Genomic DNA, 26,937 nt, shown 5'->3' on the forward strand with positions numbered 1-26,937 from the left:
ACCCGCAAAGGGACCTCGTAGTAAGGCAAATACCGGTACCGGTAAACCCTTACCGCCATCTGTGTAATGAGGCCCTTTAACCGGTACAGAGGATTTTACCGACCCCGGTATGACCACTTTGACCTCTCTTTGCCTCTTCCCAAGGCCTTCCGGTTACTGTAGACTCTACCATCGGGTAATCGCCCAGAGTTTTCTGCGTGAGCACCCACGTGGTGCCGGATACCTCTGTTGCTGGTTTTCCCCCTCTTTCATCAATAGTTTCTTTACCTTTCAAAGCTCAAATTAGCCGTTGGCTACATTTCGTTCAACACAGTTCGGTTTCTTATCCACTCTCCACTCGACTCACCGGCTTTGATGAACCGCCTGGCTTTCCTTCTCTTTGGAGTCAAGGTTGGAACCTCCGAGACAAGCGTCTCTCCCTGGCTTGGTAATCAGCGGAGGAGAGTCTTGTGTACAGTTGACATCTGCTGCAATACATGCTGGCTGTTGTTCTCATTCTTAAGTTTCCATCTACAGAGGTTTCACAGGCCTTGGTCGGAAAGGGCAAAGTCGCTTCTCTCCTTGTCACCCTCTCAGTATGTGCCATCTTTCGCCTCATCTTGAACTGCTGAACTGAGTTAGCTCTCACATCATGCGGTCTGCTTTGCTCGTCTTGTGCTCTCTTGCTCCACCTTTTATCCCTGTGAGGAAAGGAAAGTGTGTGTCAGGTGTGTGTGATTCTGGTCACTCTGCCTGGCCTTGGGTTTGGACATGTCAGATAAACAGATTTGGACTTACTGCCTCATCACGAGTTTGGCGGTAACCCTTAAAGGCGGTGGTAATGCTATTAATGCCACATTTAAGGGTCCACCAAATTGTGGGCTTGGCGGATTTACCCTGAGCTCTGAGCTGGGCACAACTCCACCGTGATTTTGCTGATTTTTGGCGCTATTACCGCCGGCAGTAATAACGCTGACTATTCCCCATTGGGCCCAATGGGGAATTGGAAATTTCCGAATGGGCCCAATGGGGAATGGTGACTTACCATTCTGCCAAACTCGTGATCCGGTGCTAATAGCACCAGGGGGTTTGGCGGTAGGGCTAATAGCCCCGGTGGTAATACCGCCAGGGTTAGCGCCCAACTCGTGATGAAGCCCTTAGTCCATGGTCTTTCGTGGTGTGTAAAAGTGCTTGTGTCAGAAAGGAGGTCGGGGGGCAGAGTATCTGAGTATCCTACATGGTAAGATGGGAAGAAGGTATAAGACGGGAGTTGGTTGGTTAACTCGGAAGGATGAGAAGGATAGGGTTTGTGGAATGAACAAAAATGACCAGAGTTTTTATTGTGACCTAGACAGGGGGGATTGTGGGACTGTCAGTGTGTTGTTAATGCAGTACACTGGGGTTTTGGGATAGAATAATCAAAGGGCAGAGAAGAAGGGTTGGGAGTATTTGGGTAGAAAACGGGAAACTGGGATTCTGGGAGATGTGGTTTTCAAGTCTAATGGGGTTTGTGCTCCTAGGGGATTTACCAAATGCGCAGGGGTTGGTAGATTTTGATAAGGGAGATATTTCACAAGGAAGGGAAGTTGATTTGGGGTAGCCCATAACGGTCTCCGATATTTCCTCTTCCTCCCTGGTGCAATGCAGTGTCGCACCTGGGGCATTCGCCCGATTATAACCACAGGTTCCCCGACCCAGGTGATCCTCCCTCACTCGTCCATCCCCAGGGTTGGGATCTGAGAGCACCAGCTCTTCCATGGCCACCTGAATAAGGGATTCTCGAGGTCTGCTTGGGAGAATACCCCAAGGTTTCTTACACCACCCACATGACTGCTCAACATGGGTGGCTAGCAGGCACTTAGCCACCTCTACTTACCTTTATATCGGCTAAAATGCACACACTCATTATACAGCTCTCTGACGAATTTCCTGTACTTGATCTTCGGTCGTCGAAGGGCGTTCAACCAACAGCCTGTTGAAACCATACCAATGGTGAAAGGCGCTATACAAATGGCCACTACATTACATATACCAGTTGCCTGTGCACTTTGCGGATCTTAAAACCCCACCTTGCATATGTCATGGGAGCATTTAACCTGCATTATTGAAGTTATTTCTCCTTGACTGTCTATCTCTGGGTCAGAACAGCCACAGTTGGTTGCATTGGTCAAGTCTTGAGCAGAAATGGGGCTAATTCTTTCCATGGTCATTGCAGACTCCAGGTGGCATCTGCTGTAGTTTTCTGAAATACATCACCTACCCATGTGTCGCCTACCGTTCACTTCTAGCCTGGTGCCGTTCCCCTTTCCGCGGGCCCCTTCGGAGGTATCCACACTGCAGTAGTAGACATCTGAGTCGTTGCTGGTCAGCTCGGAGATGATAAGGCTGGCATCCCCCTGGCTGTTATCCTCCAAGGTGGACATTGTCAGCCGGCTTGCATAGTCTTTGTGATTGTCGTCCAGGGGTTTGGAGGGTTGGGAATGCCGGCTCCAGGTTGCTTGGACCAATCTCCCTTTCAAGTCTGGGAAGATGCATTTTAGGGTGATGGCCTCACCGACGGTAGCACTCAGAACACTGGGCTGCATGACCTTTACACGAGTCAGAGGATCACCTGAAGGGTAAAAGAGGAAGCCAAGATATTCACAATCAAGAAGGGATGGAAAATGGTCATCTGTCTCAACCCAGACGTCATGACTATATCTCTATGCAATCTCAAGCTCAACACATACCTTGCATAAAGCTACATTGTGTTTTTAAAACATTGTTTACATAACCTGAACATTGAACAAATAGGTAGCTTTTAGTTTTCTATGGTAATTAAAACCAATAAAAAGTGTTGGTGAAATGGAAAAAAAAACTTCTTTTACGACAGAACCTCACACCCCATATCACTCCCATAGATGCCAACATCCATTCCTCCCTCAATCACCCGTTGATCTGCTACTAAGAGTGGTGTTACAGGGTGAAAACTCTATGGGCCCCTCTGTATCCTACCCCCCACTGTATATCTGCTCTGTTGTTACCTCTGAAAAGTGCTCCATTTTGCATTTGTACTGTTGTATACCTCTGTAAAGCGCTCCATTATACATCTGTATTATTGTATACCTCTGAAAAGTGCTCCATTTTGCATTTGTACTGTTGTATACCTCTGTAAAGCGCTCCGTTATACATCTGTATTATTGTATACCTCTGTAAAGTGCTCTGTTGATTCTCGAAGCTAGGTCCGTGCTCAATAAATACTGTAATAATAATTTCAGGTGGCCAGGGCACAGCCATCGCCTTTGGATCCAGACCCTGGGGGTGGACTAGTGCAAGCAGATCATCTGGGTGAGGGGTCTTCGGGGAGTGGGGATGAGGCTGCTGATGGTGAGACGCGGTATTCCCCCCTTTTTTGTTCATTTAACCCATCCTAATTTTATTGGATATTCAAAACAAAGGGGGTTCTGGGAGTCTCTCTACTCTAAGTTACCAGGGTAATCCAAATGTGGACCCCTTGTTCACTGTTCTCAGAGAGGCACCGCGCCACCTCACTGATGATGCCCAACATGGCTGAAACACGTGTATGGGGTTGCTGTTGTTCAGAGGAGAATTGCCTAGCATTTCGGTGCTGGACTGCCCCTGGGCAGGACAAAGACTGATATGCAGGGATATTTCTTCTCTGTCAAAGCGACAGTGAGCTAAAGACTTGGTTGAGACTCTCCTAGGGGCCATCCACCCAAGAACAGGTCAATGGGCTGTGTTTGTGCTGGTAGAGAGACTCCCAGAACCCCCTTTTGTTTTGCATAATCTTTAGGATACTCCGAGATCCCAACCCGCCCCCCCTTTTGACGCAAACACTGGGCCAAGGAAGAGGGTGACTAAGAGCAACAAACCTAACTCTTTTACATCGTACTGGACATGTCCCATTAATTGGGTAAGGTGAAGTCAGGCACTTGACTTCAAGTGCGCACACCTAGTACCAATTAGCTTTCCTCACACGGATAACACCTAAAGATGCACTCTGAGCAAGGCAGAACACGAGTACGAGCAGAGCTTCTGGGGCAAAGACAAACCTACTGGACCAGAGCAACGGACCAACGGACCAAGCAGCAGGTGGAAAGCCACAAGGGTTCCCTACTGGAGGTTGTTGCCTCCGTCAGGCTGTGAAAAGCACATGGAGGAGACCAGATCCCACAAGTGAAGACTGTATTGGGTTTCAAGGATGGCAGCGACCCTCCTAGGTAAACAGCTGAGTTGGGGCTGCAAGCCGAAGGCTGTGGTACTAACCTTGACTCGTGAATTGAAATCGCAAAACCCAGAAAAAGACCCACACAGCCGGTGAGTTGGCAAGCGACCAGAGAGACTGGTGTGTGTTAAAGTTTGAAATAGAGACAATATATCGCAAGTGAAGGCTGCACGTGTGTGGATGAGACGCAAAGAAAAGGCAGCTATGAAATCAGCGATAAAAAGTAACAGAGTGGTCCAGTGAAAGGAAGAACCCCACTCGAAAGTCTCTGTGAAACGTACTTTGTTTAAAGCAAGAAAACAAATGAACAGCAAAGTGAAATAAAGAAGATTCATTCCTAGAGAAGGGAAAAGTGAGAGTTAAAGCCATGAACTTTAGGTCGTAATGGTCCTGCAGTGGTATCTAAAGAAGCCATGGACATTCGAAAGTCTTCGACATCCGAAAGTGGTCCGAGCCCGGCTGAGGAAGACACAAAGTATAATAAGCGTGGGGAAGGGAGCCCCTTGAAAGTTTTGTGTTGAAATTTATCATAAGTGGTCTCAGCCCAACAGAGGGAGACCTATGAAAACTGTGTGGTGATAGGTCTGAGCCCGAAAGAGGGGGACCTACGAGAACTGTATGGTAAAGGATCTGAGCCTGAGTGAGAGGGTTCTTTGTGAACGTTTTATTGAAACAGTTATTTCTAAGTCAGAGAAGGAGACTGTCATGTGGAAGGCCGGGCAGGACTCATCCATGGTTTTGAACTGTGTATTGTGTTGGAAACCAAGCCGGACTGTGTCATCCTGCCTACAGGGACTGCCTTACTCCATGAGGCCTAACGTGACGAGGAGAGCTGGCTCAGCCACATTATCCTTTGAACACTGATTTTCTCTTTTGGATAAATTTCTCCTTTTTACACTTTTTTGTACACGAGATAGGGCAGGCATTAGGTTTTGTTAGCACAAGCCATTTTGATTTGACAGGGCTCCATGAGGACTGAGTTATTTATTACTTGATGGTCGAGACTACTCCCATCTTAGTTATAGGGCATAGGAGTTTTTCCAACCCCAACCATTTCAATAAAGGTTTTACAAATTGTACCCATTGTGTCTGTGTCATACTTGTGATACCAGGCCTTCCCTACACTGATGAACAACACTCATCATGCTTCAATTTACATTTTTGTATGTATTAAAGACTACTCTTAAAGGAAAACCCCTAAACACTCATTTCTTTCATTGATATGACCTAAATCTTTTCCTTCCGCAAAAAGAGGACAAGGTGATAATATTTTTTGATATTTACAAAATCGAAACTGCAATGAAAAAAGAGACTGCAGGGCATATTGTGAGAAACCTGAAGGTGTCTCCCTAGCTAGTGCCCTGAGATCTGTCATGCAGGTGGCCAGGACACAGCCATTGCTATTAGATCCAGTTCCTGGGGGTGGACCACCTGGATGAGTGTCTTCAGGGAGTGGAAGTGGGACACTGAAAGGTGAGATGCGGTACCCCCTTCCTTATGACACCTTTTCCCCATCCTACCCTGTAGGATATTTAGAAACTCTACCGCCGCCCCCCCTCCCTTTCCTACACAAACACTTTCTCACACTGCGAAATACAACGGACTAACACCAGAGTCGTTTACCTGACATGTCCCAACACAAGGGTTAAGCAGAGTCAGGCAATTGCTGATAACTACACACACCTGACAGCCCTTTCCCTTCCCCACAGGGATACAAGGCAGAGGAACAGAGCACACTTTGAGCAAGGCCAAACGCACGAGGAAGCAGCTATTTTCCGGGACGGCAGTCCGAATGGAGGAGAAAGGCAGTGGTAACCGAAAGGACGACAAGGAGGGAATTGCCCTTGCCCTTTTGAACCCAGAGGCACAAACCCTTTGAGAAAGGAAAAGTGAGACTGAGAATTGCAGCTGCCGATTGGTGTGACAGATGTCAACGGTACAAGGGCCCTCACGCATTGGTAGCCAGGGCGGGGAAAACAGCTTGCCGCTGTGATACTGTCCTTGAATCCAGTGGAAGAAAAACCAACGAGTTCAGCACAGCTGGTTGTTAAGATGGATTTCTAAACTCTGACCTGGTGGGCAGAAGTGTAGGAGGCCACCCTTGGTTTAGTGAAACAGGGGAACCTTCTGGACAAGCCAGACCAATCTAGGTAGCTTGGCAGGTGGTCAAGGCTAAGTCTCAGGAGGGGTGAGAGTGATCAGAAACCCACAATGAGCACACACAGCAACGATCCACAAATTACTCTTAGACAGGTGTATATGAAAAATATCTATACATTTATTGTCAGCTAAACCCATTAGACACAGGTAGCTTTAGCAATGAGAAAAACAGTTATCACACAAATCCTTAATACATACAGTATATATAAAACACATTTCCTAATGCAATTCAGTTGCAAGATATAACCGCAACCTGTGAAGAGAGGGTTAAATTAGCATACAAATGGCATTAGGTAAATCTTCAGAGTTTGTTCTCTAACTTTGGAGTCCAACCGTAAGAAGAGGGGAGCGTTGTGCTCAACAGTAGAGTTGTGCATAAAAACGCACGATCACGCAGATGAACAAAAAGTGGGTCTTCTTTGTAGGGCTGTAGCAAGCCAGGAAGGGGCTTGAGGCAATGAAGAATAAGTTCCCACTATTTGAGTAGGCCCTGCCTTTGGCGGCCAAGCAGTATTCAAGTGGTGAGAATAACTAGGGGGCGCAGACTAACCCAGCCAAGTTCGAATACCTTTAAGGGATACTTGTCATGCGCCCAGCATCTCTGCGTTCCCGGAACCGACCTACCTCTCATCACACTGCCCCCATCGCCTCTGTGGTCACACTGGCCCCGCTGTGGTTTCTTCCGACAGCATCATTCAAGCCAGGCATCGGAGACAGTCACGTGTGCGGTTCAAGCCGTGTTCCCGATGGAAGTTGCCATGGCAACTACAGGCCGCCTGGAAAGCGCCAGCTGCCGCGTCCAGGAAACATATGGCATCACATGCGCTCTTACCATGGTAACCGCATAAAAACGCTCTGGTCCACAGCACACAGTTGCTTTGCAGCTGTGTTCTTGCCGGTTTATGTGGCGTTCTGATTCTTTTGTTCTCCTGTTGTCTGAGTTTTGGATTCCCTGGCTTTTGACCTTCTTCTGCTTTTTGGACCACATAGTCTTTTGGAATTACCTTTTGTTTTGTTCGCCTGTATTGCCTCTCTGGTATTGGACCCTGGACTGCCTAACGGACTGCCTTTGGTTTCCCCATTGAACTGCTCTCTTCCTGATGCTGACCCCAGACTGCCTAACAGAGTGCTTTGGGTTACCCATGAACTCAGCAAAAACGTTTCTTCATTTGAGGAACTGGTCCTCACTGTTGCTGGGGGCTTCTCCTTCCACTCCCACCTAAAGGAGCCCCTGACTGCTGGAACTTCGCCATCTATCCTGCACCATCTTGGGATGGGTAGCAGACGCCTGCACTGCGGGAACCCTGATTTTCCGCTACCACTTCAGTACCAGAAACAGTCTCCCACTAGGTAGGTGTTCACTCATACATTTGCATTTGTGTCCTTACACGTCTGCCTTGGAGACCCGGTGCCAGGGGTGGACTGGCCTATAGGGAACTCTGGAGATTTCCCGGTGGGCCTCTGCACCCTGGGCCTCTTTTGTGTGGTATTTCCAAATTTTCTCGTAGGAAAAGCATTGGGCTTGCTGAAAATGTGTCATATTTGAACTTTATTTTCAGGGCCTCTTTTGGTCCCCACTAATTATTTCCAGGGCCTTTTTTAGTTCCCAGTCCACCCCTGCCCGGCCGTTCCAGCCACCTGTGGCCCTAACGATCAGTGAGTTAGTGCACTCAGTCTCCCTGACTGGTACTTAGGGACGGAGGTATTCATACCCCACACGACAACCACGTTTTTTACAATACGTGTGCGTAAAAACACTCGGCTGTGCCAGGGGGCCACCGATAAGTTATGCAAGAACTCACTGACCCTCAGCACAGTCCAGACCAAACTTCGCCAGTTTAGTCAAGGTCGCTAGTAGGTTTGCGGCGCTCGGGCTCGCTGCGGCTGTGATCGTCCTTGACGGGACCGTTGCCTTTTCTCAGCTTCCGAAGGAAGTATGAAGAAAATTGTGGTGCAGCTGGCTTCAGGGCACAGGAGAGCAGAACAGCAGGAGAATTATAGCGACCGTCACAACCAGGCAGTGACGCAGGAATCATGGATGCAGGCAGCATTATGCACTCTCCTTATTCGGGACCCAGAGGAGCTAGTCCTGCGAAATTCAGCGGAAGAATGCACAGGACCAAAAGCAAGCGATTTCCCAAGTCTTGTGTTTGCACTCGAGATGGCGGCGGTGCTGCAGGTTACCGTGGTGTAGAGCTGGACAGTTTGCTGAATGGCCCAGGAACACTTCTGAAGGGGCTCATTCGGTGGGTAAGCAGGGGGCGCAGACAGTAGTTGTTCCAACTACTTCAGAGGGGTGAAGCATCTTGGCAAGCATTCTTGATCGGTGAAGAAAGCAGGGGTCCAACGGGACAGCAGACTGCAAAGGGTGCCAAAACCTTCCAAAGCGTCTCCCGCAGTTTCACAAGTCTGTTTCTTCATGTAGGAGACTTAGCTCCTTCTGTAGTTCGTTGAAAACACAGGTGATCGACCTGGAATGGCTGCAGAGCCCCTTCTCTTATCCAAGATTAGCTTTGTGCCAAAACCAAGGACTTCCAATGGACGATCCGCTCTCTTGCAGGCATCCCAGATGTGGACCAATCACAGCCCACGGTGGTCTCAGTTATTCAGGCACTTCAGACATCCTGGCACCAGTAGTGTGGATTGGGACTAGAGAGTCCCACCCCTCTTCCTGGGCACACATACATGACCGGCAAAAGCCCGTGAAAGAAATTGGTTTTCGCGGGAGGCTGCATGCCCAAATAAGGAAAACCCAGGTTACTCGACCTTGGTGAAGGCAAGGGACAGAATGGCCATGGGACAGAACAAAAGACGTTGTGGCTCGGCCATTTTCAGACCTGGCCACAGTCTTGAAACAAAACCAGTAAACTCGGTTTAGCTCAATAAAAAGAAGTAAAACATTATGAAAAGTAACTGCTGCCACCAGTTCGTCCCAGGCACACTCGTACAATCACCAGAAAATAGGGCCTTAAAACAAAAAGGGATCCCAGTGCATGGTACTGGAAGGTACATTGTGCACTGTTAAAAAGTTACAAAGAAAGGCCAACATGGACAATGACTAAGGGAAACAATGTTTCCCAGTACTAACAGTCTGAAGGACATGTCAGTTTCCCCATAGCAAGTGAGCAAAAGCCCAGGGGAGTTCAGCTGAAAGCTGGGCTCCACTGGAAAAAGTCAGGTTAGGATAGCCACACAAAAGAAAAAAGTTTGGGGGGTCCATAAATAGAGGGATAATTGCACATAAATTAAATCTTTCCTAATACTCGCCCCTCCCAGACTAAGGACAGGGGGAACTAATCCACTCCTGGATAGGCACCATGGTCAGGTCGGTAAAACAATCTGGCTAGCCCATCAGCATTGCTATGTTGGACACCTGGCCTGTGCTCAATGGTGAAGTCAAACCCTTGCAGGTTTATAGACCACCTAAGCAACTTTGGATTCTCTACCTTCATCTTCATTAGCCACTTTAAGGGCTTATGGTCAGTTTGCACAGTGAAGTGGGTCCCATTGAGGTAAGGCCTCAACTTCCTTAGGGCCCACACAATAGAGAAACATTCTTTCTCTACTGTGGACCACCTGAGCTCTCTGTCCTTAAGCTGGCGACTAATGAAGCCAATAGGGTGTTCCTTACCCTTCTCATCTACTTTTGATAGTACAGCTCCTATCCCAGTGTCAGAGGCATCTGTCTGCACAATAAAGGCATGTTTGTAGTCAGGGCCCTGAGGACAGGGGCCTGGCACAGTGAGTCTGCACAGGAGGGCGGAGTGACCTCTGACGTCCCGTAGGATCAGATCTCACCCTCGAGTACTTTAAGACGAGATAGCTGCACCTTGAGGTGGATGGGGTGTGAGACTCTCTTACTCCAACACCACTCAAATAAGGACAACTCAATGGTTTGGCAAAGGGAAGTCCGTTTAATGACAAGTACAAAAAACGGGGAAACATGGAAATCAACAGTGATGCGATCACCCGTCTCGCTTCAACTCCCACAGTCTTCATTCAAACAGCAATTCTTATAGGCAAAATTGACATGTAACACTCAAAAACGTTTGTCATGCAAGTCTATTGGTTGGAAAAGGTATTTTAAGTATAGGTACTATATCTGTATATGGTAACAGGGTGTGAGGATTGAATAACTCTTATCGGGTGGGCGTCTACACCCATCCCTCTACATCACTCGTGCCAAACGTCACTAAAAGTACGTCTCATTGGTTCTACTAGCTATAGGACCCTAGATTATTTGGCCCATTGCGATTGGGTCAGTTACAACCCTAGACATAAATCTCCACTTTAATTAGCAGCATTCAGAATGGTTACCCATATGCGGCATGCCCCAAGATTCACCCTGCCTCCCTTCCATCAATCAGTACTTTAGGAATATGTGTCAATTAGTTGGCTGAGGATGGCCTCGAAACTGTAGCTTCTTGTCAGGAAAATGTATGGCATCCACTGGTTTTGGGTGAAATCAGACGTTGGTACCTCTCCGCGCCTGGCTGGTCACGTGTTAGCACACCATGAATCTGCTTAATTTTCCTTCTATTTGCGTATTTGATTCTCCCTTCGGCCTTGCCACCTGCCTGGGCCTCCTTATCTCGACCTTCATGGGCAGGCTGCTATGCTCTTAAGTTTCGATTCTTCGAAGCTGCCGCTCTCCTCCCTTCTTTAGGTTGACCTCGAATTCCCAGGCATGAGCTGCTTTTTGCTAAGTTTCGATTCTGCTCTTTCATCTGACTTTTTTGCTGGTATATGAATCCTGGCCTGTTTGCCCTCTATCATCCTGGGCTTAATTCTGCTTTTGTAGTGGACTGCACTTATATAATGTCTTTCATTGAGATATATATATATATATATATATATATATATATATATATATATATATATATATATATATAGTTGGCACTTGCCGCTCTATTCTTCTACTAAGCATAGCAAGCCGCACTGTTTTCTTAGCTCTTGCATTACAAGCCTATGTACAGGCGTTAGCTGGTTGCATACTTTCATCCTGCTTTACATTTACGTTTCTTTATATTTCAACATTGTCTCTTCTTCTATGTCTGTGATATCCTTATCCATTGTGTTTTCGTCTTAGCGTGTCGTCTTTGGTTGTTGTTCGTTCATCTGTACGTCTGTCCGGGCCCTTGTGTCGTCACCATTCACCTTCAATTAAGGCCCTTTGGGTCTCTTCTGGGACAGTTTGAAAGTAGTCTTCATGTCGTGTCAGCTGCTGGTACGGTTGTCTCAATGGGTACTGTGCTGCCCATGGTTGTTTGGTTATTGCCACTTCCACAGGTATTGCTCTTCTGATGGGCACTGGGCAAAGCCCTAGCGTGGCTCTCTGCTGGTTTATTTGCTCATCATAAGTCACATATCTCGGTGAGCATGTTCCTGGTATTTCAAAATGGGTGGCTGGAGTGCAGGCCATATCTGGGACCTCCTCTACACTCCCCCCTCTGGTGGGTTCATCGACCACTTCTGCTTCCTCATTTGGATTCATCTGACTTGGTTCTTCTGTCTCCATTTCTTCGTCTTCTGGGTTTGTACATGATGGTGTGAATGTGTGTGTCTTCGGAGTCCATATTTTTATCACTCCTTTCAAACTTCCTGCTGTTTTCATATGTTCGTCCTTATTCCATATCATTAGTTGACATTATCCATTTGGGCTACAATAGATCAATTTTCCTTCATAATTTCTACGTTTCCTGTGGTACAGGAACTTTGTTCCTTCTGGTGCATATTCGCTGGCCTTCACGAAGTCTCTTATTTCTTCATCTGTCAGGTCTCTGGGCTTCCATCCTGGTTTGACATTGAACATGATCTACATCCCTATGACTTTCTTTGCAGTTTTCTGGCATTGTGAGATTATTATCTTAATGACACAGAATACTAGTAGTATCATCAATAGCAGGGCTCCCAGAAACTTGAATATGTTTGCCATCCATTGTGGGACACATGAGAATAGTGTTCCAAACCAGCTGTCATCATCAACTTTGTCCGTTTCATCGATCATCTGGTTCTGTAGGTTTGTCAGCATACTTATGGCTTCTGTTAAAGTTCCATTTTCTTTGTCATGTGAAGGTATAAACGTGTAACATGATTCTCTGATTTTCGCACAAACACCTCCATCCATCGCTGTGATCATGTCAAGTACATTTCCGTTCTGTAGAGGCATCAATCAGATTGCTCTTAATTCTTCCTTAATCGCATTGAATCCTTTTATGGTGGTGTTAATGGTCTGCAATAACTCCTATCTGGTTATCTGCAACCATTTGGCATTTACTCCAACTTGGATTCTTGGCATGAGGATCATTGTGAATACTGATGAGATGAGGCTGAAAAGCCTGTGTTCATACAGGATTGCATGAAATGCTTCTTCTGATTTGGCAGAAAAATAATGTTCTCTCTTCACTCGTGTTGTCGGTTCCACAGATCTCCTTTTCCTCAGGTGGACATCTGCTTTCGGGTAACTGTCAAAATTCAGTTCACTTTTCGGGATCACCAGTGCAGGAACATGGACGTTCACTATTGTGCAAATGCCTCACCAGTTTTTTTGGCAGTCTTATGCATGCTTTGGATCCACACGCCCAGTAATGATCCATAATTACTGCGGTTCCATTAGTCATTCCTGGAGCCTCAAAAATTCTTCTACAGTTCCGATTCTCTCCCATCTTCCTCGTGCCATTGTTCCTGAAGCACAACTTCGGGCTTTCCAGTGGGACTATCTGCAAGAGTCCTCCTCTGTCTTTGACTCATGTTAGTAATTTTGTGAGTTTCGGCCATAAAGGTTTGCACAATCTCTGTGAGTTTTCTATTGCTTCCTTGCAGGCTCCAAGGACCATCCATGCTCAGCAGATCACCACTCCTTCTTCCCATCCGTTTGGTGAAAGCACTGTTCCCCAAATCTGCATCTGGCCTCTGTAGTTCTAATTTTTTGCCTCTTCTAGAGTTTTTCCTTGGACATTTAGCTTTGGGTTCACTTCCCATCTGATTGCTGCTCCTTTAACTCCAGGCTTCTCGTACCTGATCAAATGATTCCTAGTATGGGCTCTTTTTCTCATCTTAATGTCCTGTATATAATCATCTTCATCGGGGTTATTTGTCTCGGTTGCCCATATCAATGAGGCATCCCTCCCCATAAACTGCCCTCTGGTGTTGCACATTGCTATGTGTGAAAGACAGTGCGCTGTTGGGACATCAATTTCTACAGCCACGAAGATCTTGGATTTCCCCATGCTGTACGGTAGAAGTGCGCAAACAAAGCATTCTCCTTCTGTGCTTCTTCCGACTTCTTTCATGTGTTGGTACCAGATGTTGTTTCCTAGATGTGCTGTGCTGTCCAGGTAGTCTTTCAGTTCACTGTTATCTTCATGTGGGCTTCTCTTGATCCTTAGTGTCTTTCTGTAGTTTGCTATAGCTGCATCCCTAAACACATCTGTGTGGCTTTTCCTTGCTGGAGGACTCTCAGGCATTCTGGTCCAAGGTGCAGGTTTCCTTATCGGCATCGATGGGGTAGATGGAGGTTCTGCAGTTCTCTTCTTCTCATCTTGCATCCTTTTCCTGCCTTCTATAAGTGCCTTTATCAGCCACTATCCTGTCTCTGGCCCAGTGTATGGCTGCATCGTGGGCCTGGTACTTGTCCCTTGCTTTGGAACTTGTGTGCTTGTCAATATAGTCTTTGCGGTTTTATTTTTCAGTTCCTCATGCCGTTTCTTCACTCTAGCTATAAACGGGAATAAATGATCTATTAACATTTGTGTCTTTGCAGTTAATTCTCCTGCAGCCGCTTCTGTCTTCTTAAGGGCTTTTGTTATGTCTGCTTTTGTTGGCCTTTCTCTTGATTCTTTTCAGTTTCTCTCATTATTCTCTGGGACTGGTTGTTCGGTAGGCAGTCTCATGCTCTCTGTTGCCTTCGCTTAAGGTTCTGTGGCCATTGACACTTGCCTGGTTCGTGTGCATTCAGTGTGTGTGTGTGTGTAGTTGTCAGTGCTATGTTTTCATTCATTCCGTGCTGACCCTGTCTGCAGCTTTTCTCCTCATTCGTTACCTCAAGTGTGTATGTATCACTGTTAATTACATTCATTTTCAGTTCATTTACTTTACCATCAGATTTCCTCGGGACTGAAATAACTATATAGGGTCTGGGTGCTTTTGTGGGACTCATTCGTACACCATCAGGTGGGTGCACTGAAATTGGACCGCTTCGTGCACCGAGAAAAAATGCAGTTCTGATCGTCAATGACCGCAAAATAATGATACACAATGCATAAATACATGATGATACAGTAAGTGAGACAGCAGCATTTCCTTCCAGAGAAGCAAGGGCGCTCCTCTGCTTGTGGGAGGACTAGGTTACTGTTCTGGACCCCCATCTCGATCATAAACAAAATGTCAATGTTTATTCATTTCCCCCAAATCAATATTGTTCTTGAACAGTTTGTGTCATAAAATGTCTGGTGCTTCACACGTGTCCCCACTCTCGTGGGTGACACAGGATACAGTTCTCATGATACAGGATACAGTTCTCTTGCTAGACTATGGAAAAATAGATAAGACTAACACTTCGGTGAGTCACTTTTACTGTGCATGCTCAAAGTAGGTGAGTTCCCAGTCCACCCTACGAATCTACTTCAGTCCTGAGGACATGCTGGATGCTGGTCAATGTGAAGAAATGAGAAAAATGGCAAACAACAAGTATGATATGATCTGGCATTTATAATGTGCCTATACACAAGTGTTTCAAGGCGCGACAGTATAAGGTGAAGTCATTGTCTATGTTTCCTCGATCTGTCCCTCGGCGGAAAGATTCACTGGAATCTCCTCAGATAATCTCTCTGAAAGTTCGACAGCTCCACCTGCAACATTATGCCATGGAGGAGCGTTCCCATCTGCGCAACATTAGCTGGATCTCTGATGAAGGTGAGGACGTCAACCTCGATAGGTCTCCCCACCATCTCTCGAAAGTCAGTAACTAGGCGGAAGAGGACGTTATGTGCCAGTCGGCTGTCTTCGGGTTACAGGGACATTTGTCCTGCCTTGCTGGGTTCAGGATTACAGGCCCTTCCCTTGACGTGAACAATCCTTGAACTTTCCTGAGGCATGGATTGCAACCAAATAGCTTAGTTGGTTCCACAGCTGACTCAAATGTTCAGAGTTTGCTGGATCTCGAATAAAGGTCAGAGTGTCAGTTGTTCTCCCGACAATAGATGGGCACTCTTCGATTATGCGAAAGAAAAGTGTATTGAGGAGTTCATCTAGAATCGCCTGTGGTGGAAGCATTTGTGTCTTTATCACTGTATTCAGATAGTACAATGAAGGCTTCCGCGATGATGGTAAGTAGTTGCCAGATTACCTTCTTGTTGACGGGATCTTGGATAAAGTCTGAGACACTGGTGACCCTCCCTACTAGTGACGGATATGATACCAATACTAACTGGAAGTAGGTGAGCACGTCCTTTGTGATGTTTCTGCTGGGGGACACCATAAGTACTGCCAAACAAAGTGTTACGCTCACCTGGCTCCCACAGGGGCGTCTATCTGAACTGGACAGCTGCGGCCTCCACCAATGTGACGCGTAGTGCCGAGATGACGGACTGGACTGGCCCACCTAGCTTCGTTTGCTTGGCCTGTAGGAATATTCTTCTGCAAATGGAGAAAGGGAATTACCTACCCGTGGAGTTGAGCGTTAACCCTCCCCCACTCCCGCTGTTCTCCCCACTGATCACCTTTGATGTCCCCTCTTAGAAGTCTCACCTGATGGTTTGGAAAGATGAGCTCTCCATCCTGCATTGAGCACAGGGGCGCGCTGATGACCAGTTGCTTCACTGGCTCGAAGGAATTGGTGAGTTCCAGAACAATATTGAATCTGAGATTCCCGGCAAGACGGCTTAAGTATGTAGTTCGTAAGAGTTCAAATGTCTGACTTTCACTCTTGACCGATTCCTTGCAGGTTGCAGCTTGACCCTAGCGAAGAGTTCCTCGTGGCAACCGGTAATATTCAGGTAAGGATTTGTATTATCCAACACAGTTCGATAAAATAATGTCAATATGTAACCTGTTGCTTTCTCCCTTATTCAGGCGCTGAGAGAAAATATGAAGTCTCGGGGAATAATGCCTCCGGCGGTAAAATCAGGTAAGTCCATTGTGGTGAGGAGGTTTCCCCTTGTTTGTCCCTTTGTTTCACCTGCTGTCCTTTTGTTTCCCCTTAGGGGCCGGGTTTCGGCGAGGATGCAGTGGAAGCTGCGCCGACCCGTGAAGAGGAATAGTACCCCCGATGGTAAAATCAGGTAAGTCTATGGGGGGTAACTAATATTGCCTGTGTGCACTCCCATGGCTCACCTTGTTGTTCTTGTCTTCCCCTTAGGTGCCGGAGTGCGGCGGAAGCATGCAGAAGGATGCGGTGGAATGTGAAGATGCTGCGAAGGCCGGTGAGTTCAGCACGGCGCTGCAGCAGGCGAGGCGATGCACATAAAATAACTTCTTCCAGCTCGAAGGCACGATGGATCGGGAATTCAGGTAAGGATCAAAGGTATTGCTCTTGTTCTAACCTTTTCTCCTTCTCTCCCCTCCGGACTCGAGGCAGGCGTGGCAGAAGACTGGATGCAGACTTGCAGGCATGGTGAGCGTTACGCTGCTGTATGCAGAATAACGCGAAGCGTGTGATGCTCTTCGGGCGTGGTTTAAATAGCCTCCAAAGTAGTCCCAGGTAAGTATTCCTCCCCAGCCCCACCCGAGTAAAAAAATAGTCCCTTAAGTAAAGTAGTCCCTTCCAAGCCTCCTTTGGCTTGGAGCTCTTGCTGCATGGTCTGCATCAGGTGAGTTTGCAGCATGGTCTGCATCAGGTAAGTTTTAATCTATGAGCCTGGCGCCATAGGCGCCAGGACTGACTCTCCATATGAGCCTGGCGCCATAGGCGCCAGGACTGCACCCAAATAGCCCCTAGCAGGGGTTGTTGGGTTTGCTTAGTATAACTTGATGCCTGCTTCCGGGGTTGCTGGACTTGGTCTGGGTCCCCGGGGGTAGGCATCATGACAGCACTCCCCCCCCAAGGCCCCTCCTAAAGTTGTTCTTCCCAGTGGTTTCGGTTTGTCTGGGAAATTTCGGTGGAATTATTTCACCAATCGGGGTGCATGAACGTGGTCACTAGGTTCCCATGATCTTTCCTGTGGTCTGTAACCTTTCCAGTCAATTAAATAAAAAAGTTTTTACTTTATCAACTTGGAGTCCAGGATGTTCTTAACTTCAAATTCGGGTTCCCCGTCTACAAGGATGGGGGCTGGTGGCTTGGTTAGTCTTGCCCCTGGTTGCACTGGCTTCAAAAGTGACACATGAAAGACGGGGTGAATTTGCATATTAGCAGGTAAGTCCAACTTGACAGCCACTGCGTTGATAATGGCCTTAATAGAGTAAGGTCCCAAATATCTGGGGTTAAAGATCCATGTTCCCTTTAGAGGTATATGTTTCGTGGCTAACCATACTTGGTCCCCTATCTGGTATTGTGGTATCACTTCTATGCCGATCAGCATCTTTCTTGTATTTTTCTTTCGCCTTTTTTAAATGTTCAGTTGCTTCCTTAAAGGCTTGTCTAATCGTAGCGTGCAGATGGTCCACTGCGGGCATTTCTAAGTGTTGGGGTAAGTCAAGGTCTGAGGTTCGAGGATGGTGCCCATATAAGGTATAAAAGGGGCTTTGTCCAGTTCCAGAATGTACTGAATTATTGTATGCATATTCGGCGATCCAAAGAATGTCTTTCCAATTACTCTCAGTCTGATGTAACATACAACGCAGGTATTGTTCGAGAGTCTGGTTGGTCCTCTCCGTTTGACCATCGGTCTGGGGGTGGTGACTGGTCGATAACCTCACGTCGATTTGCGCCAATTGACAAAGGTTTTTCCAAAAATGTGAAATGAATTGACTGCCCCGGTCAGAGACCAATGCGTACGGAAATCCGTGTATGCGAGCAATGTTTTCGAGGAACTCTTTGGCCAGGATTGAAGCTGAAGGTAATCCCTTTAAAGGCATAAAGTGGGCCATCTTGGAAAAAAGATCCACAATGACTAGAATGGTGTTAAATCCATTGCATGTGGGTAGATCAGTAATACAGTCTATCGATAAGGTGTGCCATGGTCTAGGCGGAATGTCTAAAGGTTGTAAGAGTCCAGTTGGTTTTTTCTTTTGACTTTTGTTTTGGGCGCAAATGCCACAAGACATCACACATGATTTAATATCCTTTCACCAGGTGGGCCACCAGAATTGTCTCTTAATCTTAGCTTCAGTTTTTGCAATACCTGGGTGCCCCTCCATTAGGGTATCATGATAACGGGAAATGACTAGCTCTTGTAGTTCCTTATGTGGCAGAAATAGCCGCCCTTGGTAATAAGGCAGGTCATTGGTGACAGAGTATTCCGGGCCTTTCTTTACCCAGTCCTGCAGGGCTGTAGGATCAAAGAGTTGTTGGATCTTTACCTGAATGTCCTCTAGTGTCTGTAGAGCTGTCATGCCAAGAATCCTTTGTTTGGAAATTATAGGTATTGGTTCTGGGTTCATTTCTGCCTCTCCCATCCCTATTCGGGATAAGGCGTCTGCTTTACCATTCTTACAACCTGGTCGATAGGTTATCACGAAATCGAACTTGGCAAAGAACAATGCCCATCGGAATTGGCGTGACGATTGGGCCTTGGCTTGCTTTAAATACTGTAAGTTCCGGTGATCGGTGATCACAGTAATGGTATGCCTGGCACCGAGAAGATAGTGCCGCCAAGCCTTGAAGGCGGATTTAATGGCTAATAACTCATTGTCGGTAACTGCATAGTTTAACTCGGGTGCCGAGAACTTTCTGGACCAAAATGCTACTGGGTGAAGCTGGCCAGTTTCAGGGTCCTTTTGAGACAGGACAGTTCCCATGGCTAGACTGGATGCATCAGTTTCCACTATGTATGTAAATTCAGGGCGCGGGTGCTTTAATACAGGTGCAGACATGAATTTCGCTTTCAGCTCTTGGAAGGCATTTTCAGCTTCTTCAGTCCACATAAAGCGTTTATTTTTTCGCAAGAGTGCTGTGATGGGATGTACAACATGTTTAAAATCTGGGATAAATCTGCGGTAGAAATTGGCAAAGCCAAGCATGCTTTGTACTCCTTTAACTGAACTTGGTGATGGCCACTTAAGAATTGTGTCCACCTTTCGTGAGTCCATTCGGACTCCTCTTGGGGTCAGGATAAACCCAAGGAATTCAACTTCTGTGGCATGAAAAACGCATTTTTCCAGTTTTGCATATAGTTTGTGCTGGCACAATTTCTCAAGGACTGCTCGGACATGCTTCACATGGTCAGATTCTGAAGAGGAGAATATTAGAATATCATCGATATAGACGACAACACAAACGTCAATGAGTTCACGAAGGAAATCGTTCATGAAGTATTGGAAGGCTGCTGGTGCATTGCACAACCCGAAAGGCATCTCCTGGTATTCGAATAACCCATACTTAGTGCGAAAAGCAGTCTTCCATTCATCGCCCTCTTTTACACGTACCAGGTGGTATGCCCCCCGGAGATCTAGCTTAGTGTATATGCAAGCGTCCTTCACTTGGTCTAGTAGTTCAGGGATCAGAGGCAATTGGTATCAGTTCTTAACAGTTATCTGGTTCAATGCACGGTAGTCTATGCACGTTCTGAGGTCACCTTCCTTTTTGGGCACGAAGAACAAAGCTGAAGATGCAGGGGACTTGGATGGGCGAATGAAGCCATTAGCAAGGTACTGGTCTAAGTATTGTCGTAGGTGAAGGTTCTCAGGTTCCGTAATGGTGTAGATCCTGCTACAAGAGGGTTGTGCACCGGGTATGAGATCGATTTGACAATCGTACGATCTGTGAGGTGGTAAGGTGTTTGCCTGTTCTTTTTGGAAGACATCCTGGAATTCTTGGTATTCTGGAGGTAGTTGCACGACTGCTGTGGTTACTGGGGCCATGCCTGCGTTCAGATTTTTCTTTGGGTAACAGGTTTGTGCACAATCCGGGAAGGTTATTCTCTTCTCTCGCCAATCAATACAAGGATTATGTGTTTCCAACCAAGGTATCCCCAGTATTATTTGGAACTGTGGGGCTTTGATTAGATCAAACACAATAGTCTCTCGATACCCATCCTGACCCAATAGTGTCATCTCTGCGGTGGAATGAGTTACATGCCCAGAGGCAATTTCAGTTCCATCGACTGTGGTGATGACATCTGAGGGGGTTTTTCGGCAGAGAGGTAGATTCATCCTGGAAGCCAATTCGTAGTCCACATAGTTTCCTATGGCCCCGCTATCAATGTATGCCCTTACTGCGTGCATACGCGATGGCTGCCTTGGATCTACGAGGACCATTGGTATGATGAAATGCGAGGTCTGAGTATCCTTCTTCAAGCTCGGCAAGCGGACCTTTACGCTTGTCGTGCGTGGTCGTTTCCCGAGTCTGACTCCATATGGCTTTTATCAGCAGCTCCTACCACCTTCTTGGGTGGTTTTACAGGGCAATCCCGTAGAAAATGCCCAGAAGTTCCACAATATAGACACAATTGCATTTGCCATCTCCTTTCTCTTTCCTTCTGGGTTAAGGGTGCTTTAACCCCTCTGATTTGCATGGGTTCTGAAGCATCTGCTCCTTTGGGTTTAGCATGGGTCTTGACCAACACCCGATTCTCAAACTTGGCTCGATCAGCCTTTCTGTTCTGAAGTCTGTGATCTAACTGGACCACTAAGTCTATATATTCAGCGCAGTCTTGAGGTGGGTTCATGACTTGAGCCAAGACATCCTTGAGTTCTCCTCGAAGCCCTCGATGAAATAACATGATTCGTTTTATCTCAGGCCATCCAGTTTCCACTATCAATCTATTAAAGGTCGCGATGTAGGATAGAAGGTCCTGGTTACCTTGTCGTAGGGACAAAAGTTCATTATCCAGGGCCTGTCCTTGGGAGTGGCGGGCAAATAGTCTTTCCATGCTCATTTGAAAGCCCTGAAAATCCCGAAGAATTGGGTCATCCTGAGTAACTAGTGGAATTGACCAATCAGCTGCACTGCCGCTGAGATATGACAATACAAAGGCTACCTTGGCTTGATCGTTTGGGAAGGCTCCGGGTCTGCATAAAAAGTGCAAGCGGCATTGGTTCATAAACACGGTGAACCTTTTGGGATCTCCGGCAAAGCGTTCGGGCGGAGCTAATGGAATACTTCCTGGTAGGTTTATTTGCACTGGGTTACTCGATGACACAGGAGCTGGATTCCCCCCGGGACCTCGTAGGGGTGCTTGTCCAGCCCGGCTTTGCAGTAGTTGCCTAGCAAGGTCATCAGTTCGCTCCTTTGACAAAATCAGTTCTCTCCTAAGAGCATTGGTTTCTTGACGGGCGGAATGCACTTCAGCCCTCAGTTCCCCTAGTAATTGGGCCAATTGGTCAGTTTCTGAGGTATCCATAACGCCCGGGTGAGAATTTGTGGGTAGGCTTTGCATTCTGTTACGCTCACCTGGCTCCCACAGGGGCGTTGATCTGAACTGGACAGCTGCGGCCTCCACCAATGTGACGCATAGTGCCGAGATGATGCACTGGACTGGCCCACCTAGCTTCGTTTGCTTGGCCCGTAGGAATATTCCTCTGCAAATGGAGAAAGGGAATTAACCACCCGTGGAGTTGAGCGTTAACCCTTCCCCACTCCCGCTGTTCTCCCCACTGATCACCTTTGATGTCCCCTCTTATAGTCTCACCTGATGGTTTGGAAAGATGAGCTCTCCATCCTGCATTGAGCGCAGGGGCGCGTTGATGACCAGTTGCTTCACTGGCTCGAAGGAATTGGTGAGTTCCAGAACAATATTGACTCTGAGATTCCCGGCAAAACGCCATAAGTATGTAGTTCGTAAGAGTTCAAATGTCTGACTTTCACTCTTGTCCGATTCCTTGCAGGTTGCAGCTTGACCCTAGCGAAGAGTTCCTCGTGGCAACCGGTAATATTCAGGTAAGGATTTGTATTATCCAACACAGTTCGATAAAATAATGTCAATATGTAACCTGTTGCTTTCTCCCTTATTCAGGCGCTGAGAGAAAATATGAAGTCTCGGGGAATAATGCCTCCGGCGGTAAAATCAGGTAAGTCTATCGTGGTGAGGAGGTTTCCCCTTGTTTGTCCCTTTGTTTTACCTTGCTGTCCTTTTGTTTCCCCTTAGGGGCCGGGGTTCGGCGAGGATGCAGTGGAAGCTGCGCTGACCCGTGAACAGGAATAGTACCCCGGTGGTAAAACCAGGTAAGTCTATGGGGGGTAACTAATATTGCCTCTGTGTATTCCCTTGGCTCACCTTGCTGTGTTTGTCTTCCCCTTAGGTGCCGGAGTGCCGGGGGAGCATGCAGAAGGATGCGGTGGAATGTGAAGATGCTGCGAAGGCCAGTGAGTTCAGCGCGGTGCTGCTGCAGGCGAGGCGACGCGCATAAAATAACTTCTTCCAGTTCGAAGGCGCGATGGATCGGGAATTCAGGTAAGGATCAAAGGTATTGCTCTTGTTCTAACCTTTTCTTCTTCTCTCCCCTTTTTCTAGGAGCTCCGGCCTCGAGGTGGGCGTGGCAGAAGACTGGATGCAGACTTGCAGGCATGGAGAGCGTTACGCTGCTGGATGCAGAATAACGCAAAGCGTGTGCTGCTCTTCGGGCGTGGTTTAAATAGCCTCCAAAGTAGTCCCAGGTAAGTATTCCTCCCCAGCCCCACCCGAGTAAAAAAATAGTCCCCTTAAGTAAAGTAGTCCCTTCCAAGCCTCCTTTGGCTTGGAGCTCTTGCAGCATGGTCTGCATAAGGTGAGTTTGCAGCATGGTCTGCATCAGGTAAGTTTTAATCTATGAGCCTGGCGCCTATGGCGCCAGGTCTGACTCTACATATGAGCCTGGCGCCATAGGCGCCAGGACTGCACCCAAACAGCCCCTAGCAGGGGTTGTTGGGTTTGGTTAGTATAACTTGATGCCTGCTTCCGGGGTTGCTGGACTTGGTCTGGGTCCCCGGGGGTAGGCATCATGACACAAAGTCTTGGTATTGGATGATTCAGGATACTGTATTTTGCTCTTAAGGTAAAGTCCTTGATCACTGTCTATTAGGGTCTTGTTTCTCAACAATGCTTAAGAGTGGCTTGGTTTACAAGTTCATGTCAGCGAACGTGTTGTGGCTTACATGCACAATTTTCTTCTTCACCCTGCAACTAGAATGCACAGAGTGTCCGTTTTATGTCCTTATCCCCTTTTTTGCTTAGAGGAAATGTCCAATTTAAGCCACAACTTGCAAATGGGTTCTTTTGTCTTGGCTTTGCTGCTCATCCTTGTCATAGATCTCGTCTGCACGTGCTGTGGTTCTTCCCCATTGTCTGTAGTTTCTTCGCGGTGGGGTGCAGCTAGAGGGCTTTCTCCGATATAGCGCTTAATGTCATTGAGAAAAATCCATGCTCTCCTGCCCTGTAGTTTTACAGCTGAAGGAGTGCAGTCCTCCACGGTGAAAGGACCATTGAATCTCGTCTCGTACCACTTGTTTCTTGTATGGTTTTTTACCAACACGGCATACCCAGAGAAGATGAGTGGAACATGTAGACCTTGAACTGCATCTGTTTCAGTGTCTCCTGCTGTGTTTTGCGCTGTGCTGCACCCTTTTTGTCATCGCTGCAGTTGGTCTGAAATTACAGTAAGGCTGGATGTCATGCAGTTCAGATATTCATGCATTTCGGTTCCCAGGACCTGTTGGGTAGTCTGAGCATCACATCTAGCTCCGTCTCGAGGGGTTAGGGGAGTATTCATTCTCCTTCCTGTGACTATCTCGTGCGGCATAAGATGATGGTCGGAGCCTGGTTGGTTCTGAAGAGCATACAATGCCAATGGAAGGCAGTGCAACCATCCCCTCTTTAGAGGAAGCTTCAACTTGACTATCCTTTCCTTTAAGAAGCCATTGAGCCTCTCACAAACCCCATTACCTTCCGGATGATAGGCCAACAAGAACTTGTGCTTTGTACCAAGCAACAAGCTAATCTGCCCAAAAACTGCATTTACAAAATGAGCCCCATTATCTGATCTCATCACTTCACACACCCCGCCATCTAGGGAACACTTCCCTCACTAGGAATTTGGCCGCACAGGTAGAGACTGCGTGTGTACATGGACCTGCTTCTATCCATCTAGAGAATGGACACACCACTACAATTAAGTATCTGTACCCGTTACACACTTGAATCATGTCGACATAGTCGATATGTAAATGCTGGAAAGGCCCATTTGGCCAGGGGATGATTCCTCACATTACTTTTAATGTGTGCCCAGCAGTGAATTGCTGGCAGATTATGCAGTTCACCATAAAGAATGCAACATGCTCTGCTAAATTCGGTGTAAACCAGTCTTCTGCAAGCGTTGCTGCTAGATTCTCTTTTGACATGTGTAATGGGTAATGCAATTGCTCCAATGCTATTTTTAGTAGGGCTACAGGCATTACTAGTTTACCAGTGCTGATTTGCCGCCACAATCCATCAGAGGGGTTTAAAGAACACCCTCGACGTTTCCACATGTTCTTCTCGTCCTGTGGGGCCTCCCCTTGAATCTCCATTAGTTGCGTCTGTCCCAGATTACTATAGGCTTCGGGTGTGGTACGTGCCACCATCATTCTCTCATGGGTGCATGCCACTTCCACTTCCATGATCGTCTCACGTTTGGAGGCCATACGCTTGGCTTCCGTGTCTACTGCGTGGTTTCCGCATGACACAAAATCTGTCCCTTTGGTGTGGGCGGCGCATTTCACGACCACTATGCCCATTGGGAGCTGTAGTGCCTTAATCAGCCTGTCCAATAAGGCTGCATGCTGCACTGACCTGCCATCTGCTCGGAGGTAGCCCCTCCATTTCCAGCACGTCATAGAACATCCCATTACAATGGTTGTCGCTTTCTCTATGGCGAACGCTACGGCAGCTAAGCTTTGTTTGCATGGGAAGTGGCCTCTCATTACTGGTTCCAGGTTCCCACTGTAATATGCCAGGGGCTTGTACCCCAACAAGGTTTTTTTGTGCAAGCACTACCATCGTAACACTGCCATCTGTGTGCGAGAACAGGTAGAATTCCTCTGCATAATTAGGAATCCCGAGAAATGGAGCCGTGCAAATCGCTCTCTTGAGTTCTGCAAACCCCTTTTCTATTTCCTCAGTCCATTAAATTTTTTCCTTTGTCACCTGGGCCTTCTTCAGGGCCTGGAGCAATGGCTTGGCATACGAGCTGTAATCAAAGACCCATGCTCTAACATAATTGCACAGGCCTAAAAAGCTCTGCCTTTGCTTTACCATGAGTGGCTTAGCCATGTTCATGATGGCTTCAGCCCTTTCTGGGGTCACCTTTTTCCCTTCATGTGATATTAGCTGGCCTATGTACAGCACCTCCTGTTGACAGTATTGTAGCTTTTCCTTGTCAACCTTATATCCTTTCTCAGCTAGTATAGTCAGTAGCTGAACGGAATCGCACCTGCATTGCTCCTCTGTAGTACTGCAGATTAAGATGCCGTCCACATATTGCAAGACAACACTTTCTAATGCAATATTGCTTAGGTCCATCTGTAGGACTCTGTTGAAAATGGACGGGGCGTCACAGTACCCCTGTGGTAACCTTGTGCTTTTCAGACGCATTTGTCTGAATGTAAATGACGTCAGATCTTGAGAGTCACGGTGCAACAGGATTAAGAAAAAGGCATTTTTCAAGTCAATCACCGTAAAATATTTTGCCTCAGTGGGTATATTACATAGGATTTTAGATGGATTAGGGACCAGAGGGAACTCGGCTTCAATAATATCGTTTACTGCTCTTAAATCTTGGATTAAACGCCAGGACCCTCCCTTTGATTCCTTGACGGGATAAATCACTGTATTATATGGTGACTCTGACGTCACTAAGATGCCTTGGTCCATCATGGCAGAAATTGTTTTCGCGATCCCTTCATCTGCCTCTCTGGACATGGGGTATTGTCAGGCTCTTGGTAAAATTGTTCCTGGTTTCAGTTTAATTTTCACTTCTCCCACCCCCTTCAGGAGGCCTACGTCATATGGTCCTGTAATCCATACTGAGACAGGCACCTGCGCCATGTCGTCATCAAAGTATTCCGGACGTGTCATCGCCAACATCATTCTCTGAGGCACTTCTCTTTTGATAATTTTTACCCAAAATATGAGACTCACTTCCACCATTGTCTCTTCTAAGTCTGGTTGCTCTTCGAACAGATCGTCATCGGTGACATCAGTCACTCGATACCCTTCTTCAATGGCGATAATTGCGCACCATTGTCTGCCTTCATCATCGTATCCGTCGACCAATGCTACTTCCCCTCGCACTGCTGCTGCGTGTATCATCAAGGGAAATACTTGTCCTTCCTCTTCATGCATAGGTATTCTTGGTCTGAATAGAAACTCATCAGGAGTTCTCATAGTTCTATCTGCGAGAACTGGTAACCCTGCCATAAGCACACACATGCCATATGCAAAAACTTCTGGCTCTAATGGTATAGCTCTCATGGCTATGTGTCCTGAGCATGCCCTGATCATTTCGCACACGTTTGAATAATG

This window comes from Ambystoma mexicanum, chromosome 13, assembly GCF_040938575.1.
Source record: "Ambystoma mexicanum isolate Mex_15411 chromosome 13, UKY_AmexF1_1, whole genome shotgun sequence".
NCBI lineage: Eukaryota > Metazoa > Chordata > Amphibia > Caudata > Ambystomatidae > Ambystoma > Ambystoma mexicanum.